This window comes from Bubalus bubalis, chromosome 8, assembly GCF_019923935.1.
Source record: "Bubalus bubalis isolate 160015118507 breed Murrah chromosome 8, NDDB_SH_1, whole genome shotgun sequence".
Lineage (NCBI taxonomy): Eukaryota > Metazoa > Chordata > Mammalia > Artiodactyla > Bovidae > Bubalus > Bubalus bubalis.
Window position 1 is genome coordinate 91,047,686 of NC_059164.1, and position 7,957 is coordinate 91,055,642.

The 7,957-nt window shown below is 50.4% G+C and overlaps 1 protein-coding gene across 4 annotated transcripts in view; it reads right to left on the bottom strand.

Moving 5' to 3' along the window:
• Window positions 1-7,369, bottom strand: part of GRM8 (glutamate metabotropic receptor 8) — an 865,522-nt gene extending 858,153 nt beyond the window's left edge. For 3 of the 4 annotated variants that reach the window (XM_044946845.2, XM_025291464.3, XM_044946847.2), the window contains exon 1: window positions 7,233-7,369. The gene's annotated coding sequence lies outside the window, so the exon portion shown is untranslated. Of the gene's footprint in view, window positions 1-6,540; window positions 6,806-7,232 lie in introns of those variants that run through there. The other variant, XM_025291463.3, reaches the window with a different exon arrangement.
• Between the last annotated feature and the right edge of the window lie 588 nt (window positions 7,370-7,957).

Below are 7,957 nucleotides of genomic sequence, written 5' to 3' on the forward strand. Positions count from 1 at the left end.
CTGATGGCTAGAAGGCTTAGTTTTCCTTTTAAATTCTAAGGGAAAATATATTTGAAAGTTTGTGGAAAACGACATAAATCTGGTGGCATCGTATAATCTTGCATTGCCTAATCTTGCTCTTGGGCAATTCTTGGGAGCTTTCATCTAAACCCATCCTAGTCAGAGTCAATGAATTTTAATGAAATAATGACCTTTTTGTGCTACTGAGCCAAACAGCTCTACTTCAGGTTCTGGGCTTGATTTAAAATCAGGTTTTCTCTGAAACTGACCTTCCTCTAGGGCTCGATACAAACCAGCCTGAGCTGATGGACTTCTTCAAAGAGGTGTGAGGTCCACACTCCTGAAAACATCCTCTGAGAGGAGCTTCTGAGCCCTCAGAAGGGCCTTCCAGGAGGCTTACCCATTAAATGCCCATGCAGCCCTGTTCATTACCTCCCAGCCAGTCCTAAGTACATCGTATATGGGTACCCTGCAGATCGTTAGCACTTCCATTAGCCAACGCATTGGCCCAAGTCTGCTGGGGAGCAGGCCCCCTGATCTGAGTCTGTGGCTCCAGCTGTTTCCTGAAGGTATGGACAACTCCTCCAGGGCCAAGACTGTGAATTCTGCTTCTTTTTATTTTCTAGGTACCTTCTCAGTGCATGCTTACTAAATCACTTCAGTCATCTCCAACTCTTTGCAACCCTATAGACTGTAGCCTGCCAGGCTCCTCTGTCCATGGGATTCTGCAGGCAAAGAATACTGGGGTGGGCTGCCATTTCTTCCTCCAGGGGATATTCCCAGCCCGGGGATTGAACCCATGTCTCTTATGTCTCCTGCACTGGCAGGTGGGTTCTTTACCACTAGCACAACCCAGGAAGCCCTACCTTCTCTGTATCAAAGACTCACCTAACAGAGTATCCATTGAATTTTCATACACCAAGCTCTCATGTAAATGAGAGAGAAAAAAGGCTCAAAGAGGGTGAAGATGGCCCAAAGACCTGAATGGCACCACAGGCAAAGTCCCCCGGGGCGGGGGCTGGGGGGGGGGGGGTCCTGCCCTTGGAGAAAACCCCCCAGAGCTGCAGAGACTGACTGGGACAACACAAGGAGAAGGTGATGCCCCTCCACTGAAGTCTTTCAGAAACAGGCACAGCTTTGTTGACCAGCTCTTTAAGAAAAACAATGCACTCATTAGGAGGAGTCACCTGGGGACATTTCCAGGGCAGGGTGATTTCTGAATCTTTCAAAGGACTGAGAATATCAAATGCAGTTTGTCCAAATGCCTGGGCTTCAAATCAGGTTTCCCAGGCAGCCTGATAACAGTGAGAACAAAACCACCAAGCCTTGCGGTGGGGGGTTGGTGAGGAGTCGGTGGGGCAATCTATCAGGAGCTGTCACCAGGTCACCAGGTCTTCCTCCAGCACTTGGCTAGTGCTTTTGAGACACGACAGGAAAAAATCCTTACAGGAACAGAAATAGCCAAGGATTGTAATCATTTTCTCATAAAAAGGCCAAACAGCCTCCCTCTGCTGGATTCTATTCAGCTCTTTAACAAAAAGGTTAAACCAAATATTGTCATCAATTCACAAAATTGCAAATTTGGCAGTTTCTCCCCATACTTGCAGCCCTTTTTCAGCTGCTGTAGAAAATGCATCAGATTTGCTTGTCGCCTCCTCTGCCACCATAGGTGTGCACAGCACTGGAATTCTGGTTGGGGCAGAGTGAGGATGGGCTAGACAGAGCCTTCCCTGGTAAGGGAGTCCCAGATTTGGATCCTTGTCTGACAGTCCCTGGCTGGTGACACTCAACATGTCACGTCACCTCTATGTTCTTCCATTTCCTCATCTGTGAGATGAGTGAGATGGACCATATAATCTCTAAGGTGTCTTCCAGCTTCCCATTCTGAGGTTCTATTATTTAATAATAAAGAAATATGAGATTATGCTCAAAATACCAGAGCAAGGCTTTGCCAACAGAACAATAACTGATTTTGTTTGCAAGCTGAGTGGCTTTTTCCCATCAGTAAAAGAGGATTGTGAAACCTCTTCTCTAGGAGCAGGCCCCACATTAAGAAAATCTGATACAGGAGAAGCTCAACTGACTAAACAGATAAATTAGAAGGTGATTATTTGCATTACAAAAGAATTCACCACAGGTTTCCTTTAAATAGCTAAATCCCCCCATGCATCTAAAATGCAATCTGATTTAGTAGAATTCAATTTGTGCCATTTTTTTTATTTTTAATAACACAGCCATTGCATAAAAAGACCACATTTAAAGTAATGAGAAGCCACTTTTATAATATGTATCACATAAGGAGAGGGGAAGGGGTGAAACCAACACTTATTGAGTGCTACAATGTGCCTGCAAACCACTCCAGTATTCTTGCCTGGGAAATCCCAGGGACAGAGGAGCCTGGTAGGCTACAGTCCATGGGATCGCAAAGAGTCAGACACAACTGACTGACTGAACAACAAACACATGCCTGGAGCCTCGCATATGTTATCTCATTTCCACTGCACGATACTCCCAATAAGGGTGGTGTCACAGCCTCCACTGGGGATGTAAGGAATCTAAAAACAGAAGGATTATATGAATATGTCTAAAATCTTGGGCACAAATTCACATAGACTGATTGTACCTTCCTTCCCTTATCTCACACTCTTGGGTGCAGCAGACCATGATGGATGGCCAGCTGACCTTGATTTGAAGGTTTGAACTGTGAGTGTGGCATCCTAGGGTCTGAGAAGTGCCCCCCAGCACTCACTCCACGGCACAGGGTAAGTCACTAACCTGGGACCAGTTTGTTTCTAAACTGAGGGATGATTTCTGGCCACCTCCCAGGGTTTTGAAATCAAATGATACAATGTATATCAAAGTACCTCATAAACTGCCAAGTGCTATAAGAATGCACAGGGACACTCTTCTTTAACAATCGGTCCTACAATTCAAATAGTTTACTGATATATTGTGCTTAGAAGACTTGGAAGACCTGAAGAAAAACCACTTTTCCATCATACACAGGGCTGGTCAGACCTTAACAAGTCATGTGTCCAATGAATCAAAAGAAAACTGGAAAGAAGGACATAAGAGGAAAGTCAATGGAGATCAACATCTGGCTGGAGAGCTGAAGTTCATGGACACTTGGAGCATCCAAGAGGGTTATTCTGGAGAAAGTGGTGACAAGATATTCTTCTGTAGGGAGAAGAGGACAAGAGGAAGCCTTCCTAAGTTGTATGCAGGATATGATGCAGAGCTTCTACCACTAAGGCTTTTACCACAGATACACCTTTGCCTGGAAAAGTATGTGCCCAGTAATTTGCACATACTCCTCTTTAGCCTCTTCTACATCTTCCCACTTCTGCACACCTGCTCCCTCCTCCCCCAGACCTGGATCTTCCCTCTGTCAGGGCTGATGTGTGTGTTCTGCAGGTCAAAATCTTAAGACCTGGTTCTCTTGTTACCTTGGCCCTCCCCGGGCAGGGAGCAAATTCATCAACAGGGATCAAAACCTGAAGATGCATTACTTGTCACCCCCAACTGGAACATCTGCATTTTATAAGACTGTTTCCAGGAGATCCACAATTTCTTTACCAAAGAAATGTCTCTAATAGTGATTAGGACTGACACTGTAACAAGCCAAAGTGGGGAGTGACCCTGAGTCTGGAGCCTCTCAAATCCCTCCCACAGCAATGCCCACCACTTGGAAGGCAGGTCCTGGGAGAAGAATCCACCGTGCTCAAGGTCCTCAGTCAGGGAGTGAGTTATCACAACTTGAATTCAAGTACTAAGTAGAAATGAAAATCAAAGAACTCTCTGAGCTAAGAAAGAAAAGAGGAAGAAGGGAGAGGGAAAAGCAGGAAAGGAAGGGAGAAAGGGCGGGAGGAGGAAAGAAAGAAAAGGGAGGGAGGGAGGGAAGAAGGAGGGAATGGAAAAAGATAGTTCAAATCTAAATTTCTAAATCTAAATCCAAACCTAAATTTAGCAGACAGAACTCCGCCCACCTTGGGATGGAAACATTATAATCCAGCTGATTCTCCATTTACATCCATTTCTCCCAGAACATCATTGGGTGACCGTGCCCCCACCAGAGCAAACTACATGAGTGAGTCTGGTGATGTCCAATCAGGTCCTGTCAAGAAAACATCAGCAATTACCTGAACCTTAAAACACCAGCCTATTCAACAGGCATGGAGATGTGGCCAGATCTTTGTTGTGGGTCCAGTTAAGAGATAAATCCATGCAACCATTTCTTTTTAAGATACTGGGACAGCACAACCCCACTCCCCGGATGAAAGCAAAGTCCTCTTTCTGTTGGGCATCCTAACTACAGGAGGAAGAGGATGAGAAGGAAGTTGGAGGGGGAAAAAAATCATTGCTACCCTGTGCACATGTGTACAGTGTCCTGTGTCTCATGCCCTGAAGATAGTGGAAGGGTTCTTCCACAATGATTGGCATGAGATGTTGCCAATGTGAATGTCAGCGGGTTGTTGCTGCACAAATACCAATTAAACAAGCCCCACAGCAGCTGCAACCTGCCCAGCCAACTCTGAAAAGAGCACATCTCTCCAGACCTCTAACTTTCTCCCGCACTCACTGGAGCTCAACTCTTCCTTTTATTATTCCTTTTGGCATTAGATGTTTTTAGAATTATTCAAGTAGTAATAATTTGTAAAAGGAGCAGGAGGGCAGAACTAGTTAGCACCAACCAAATAGAACAAATGAAGCCTAAATAACAGTAAAGAGCTGTGTTCTCAGCATCTTTTTCTTTATTCTAGATAAATCCACTGCTGGGAGCCTCCTCTTATCTATTCCTCCCCGGATCCCGGGTTTAAAAGCAAGATTTCTTTGTCTTTATCCCAAGTATGATACAACCTGTAAGTTGACTCTGAAATGAGAAAACTGCATTTAAAAAAATCTTACTTCATTTTCCCTGATGGGTAAAGCTCTTCTCTTCAAAATCATCAAACTACATATTTTCAAGAACCAGGCAATGAATTTCATATAGCTGATTCTGTCTCCGACAGAGATCTTTCAGGGCATTAGTCACAAGCAAGTGACCGAGGTAAACTAAAGTGGTTTCTGTAGCCATTTGCAATTATTGACAAACAATTTCATAACGGAAAATGGAAATTACAGTCGAGTGCAATAAGCTGTTTATCCAAGATCTACCTGCTGGTGGCTCTTTTTCTCTCTTTTTTATTTTTTTCTTTCAAGCGAACCAAGCAGCTATCATCGAACGCATTTCTCCCGTTTAAGATGTGTCTTATCAGTATCTCCACCACCAACCCGGTTTTCCAGTTCGTCTGTTGGCAGAATTTGTATTCAACCGCGGTGGTGGCCGAGACGGTAGCTTATTCTTGGGTGTTTGCGAGACTCCAACGCCGTCAGGTCTATGGGAAGGGATCACCCCCAAATGGCTAATAGGGCATTTACTCCTCCTCGAGCGGGACTCGCTTCGGGGTCTGAGGGTTTGGGGCTTCTGCAGCCGGCGGGTGGGTCTGTTTTCATTCCCACCCTCCTAGGCGCTCACATACTCTCTGATCCTGGGCTCCGTAATTTGGGCCGCCAGGGAAACAAGTCTTCAGGGCAGCCTGGAGGGCGGGGGGTGTGGGGGGTGGGGTTTTGCGCAGTTGGGTGACTCGCACACCCTTCTGCATTTCATTTGCACCAAGGGAGCGAGTTCGACAGACGTTGGGGGTGGAAGAGAGGGGGTCTGTTATATTTTCACCAACTGAACGAACCTCAAGGGATCTCCAAGCTGTTTGGCTGAGCAGCTGGGCTTGCTCTTGGTGCGGCTCAGAGGGTTCTCTACCTCTGCCGAGATTTCAGCCCGCAGACACTCACCCCACCCCCGCTCCCCTCTTCCCTGCCGCATCTTCCTTTTTCTTCTCAGTTCCTTCGACCGTTGAACCCAGGCTCCCGGTAGAGCCAGGGCCTTAGGAGAACTACCCTGTCCTCTGGCTTTCCCGCGCCGCCGGGGTATTGCGGCGCCGCCCCAGTCCCCCCGCGCGCCTGGGGAATCTAGGTTCCGCGCGCGACCGGGCAGGGAGCGCCTCCGCCCCCGCCGCACCTGTCACCCAGAGTACCCACGCCCCGCGCAGGTCGGTGCCAAACTGGGGCCACACTGGCCGCAGGTGCTTCGGAGGAGATGCCGGGTGCCTCGCCTTTGCTTTTTAAACTCAAGATTCCTGAGACCATTCCTTCCGCCTTCCCGCCCCCCCCCACCCGCCGCCCCCCGCCATCCCCAGTAGGACACGGAACTCCGATGTTTTCCCGAAAGCTGAAAAGGGGCGGGGGGGGGGGGGGGGAATCCCAGTCTCACAGGGCTAACTCGGTGAATGCAAACTCGAGGCAGACGTATCCTATGTCGCGATGTGGGGTCCCGCGAACGCCTCAAGTACCCGGCTTCTCCCGCGACCCCTCATCTTCCCTAGATTCTGGTTAGCTTCATCCAGCCCCACGCTCAAGAAGGCGGGGGGCTGGGGTTACCCCAACTCATCCTGGAAGCCTGTAACTTCGGAAATCCCTCCCGTTACATTCGCAGAACGGAGGTACCTCGTCATCTCGGCGGGGCAAGTCCGGATTCCGCCAGGAGTAGGTCCGGGAGGTCACCCGGGCAGGCAGTCCGAGGAAGAACGCTTTACAATCCTGCCGCCGCGCGCCCCATCCGAGCACTCTAGGCGCGCCTGCCCCTTCCCGTCACCCTTCAGTCTCCCATTCGCCGACTAAACTTTTGGGGGACCACATCTCCAAGCCTCGGGAGTTCCATGCTAAAGCCTCCCTCTTTTCCTAACCTCTTCACTGGAATGTAATCACGGGAAGATAAGAGGGGTGGCTGCCTTGTTCTTTGCAACGTAAAATCAACAGACACCCAATCAAGCTCCAATGCCCGGCCAGCCCCTCGCCCCCTGGTGCCCACTCTCCCTCGCCTCCCCCCCATTCCCGTCACCTCCGCCCACTAGTTCTCTCCCAGACTCAGGGTGAGCAAGGCCATCTACTTGGACGCCGGAAAAGCAGATCACTAAAGTGATCTGAAAGAGACGGTGCACCTGCCTGGCCACTGGATGGTTTGGCGGAAGAAAACGTAAAGAGGAATTTAAACGGGGCAATTTTCTTTTTTTCCGCAAGCACAGCCTTTGGGGAGAGTTCGGGGTGGGGGGGGGGGGGCTTTTTTTTTTTTTTTCTTCTTTCTGTGGTTGGGCACTTGCTTTCCTCTTTTCCTCCTTCCACTGCTCGGCGAGTCTTACCCTGCTCCCCGCAGAGGGCGCGGTGAGAAAGCCCGCTGGGGGCCCGCCGCTCCATGTCAGCGCCGCTGCCGCGCGAGGCGAGCACCGCGGCCGCACTTGTGGCTGGTCTCGGGGCTGAGGGGGCTGAGCTGGCCCTGCCGGCGCCAAGTCTCTTCCATGTGAATAACAAATACTCCCACCGGCGGCCGCGATTGGTCTGCGCGCCGCGCCTCCCGATCCTCGGCCTGCGGCCATTCACCCCGCGCGGCGCGCGGAGCCGCGGCCGAGATCGCGCCCGGGATCGCCAATCGCTTCGCGCCAACCAGTCACCCCGGGAAGCGGGAGGAGGAACTCCTGGGTTTCGGTGTCTCGGAGCTGCCGGGGTGCGGGCAGGGAGAGGGTCACTCAGCCGGCAGATTCCCTCTCCGCGCTACATCATCTCAGTCCTCAGCGATGCGGGGAACAGAAATGTCAATAGTTCTGATTTTTAAAAATCACCCCTTCCGCCCCGCCCCCAACAAAAAAGGGAGGACCCAAAGACGCGGGGCGGGGCAGGGGAGGGGGAGGATAGTGGCGGGGAGGGTAGGAAGACGTGCGGGCGGCTGGAAGGAGGAATGTGGCTGGGAAGCAGCTGAGTGCCTCTGAATGCCGGAACAGTCCGGGACCCGCGCGGTAAGCGCCGCACCAAGGCCACCCGGAGCCCGAAGTCGGGACCGCGAGCCCGGGGCTCGCCTTCATCAACGCCG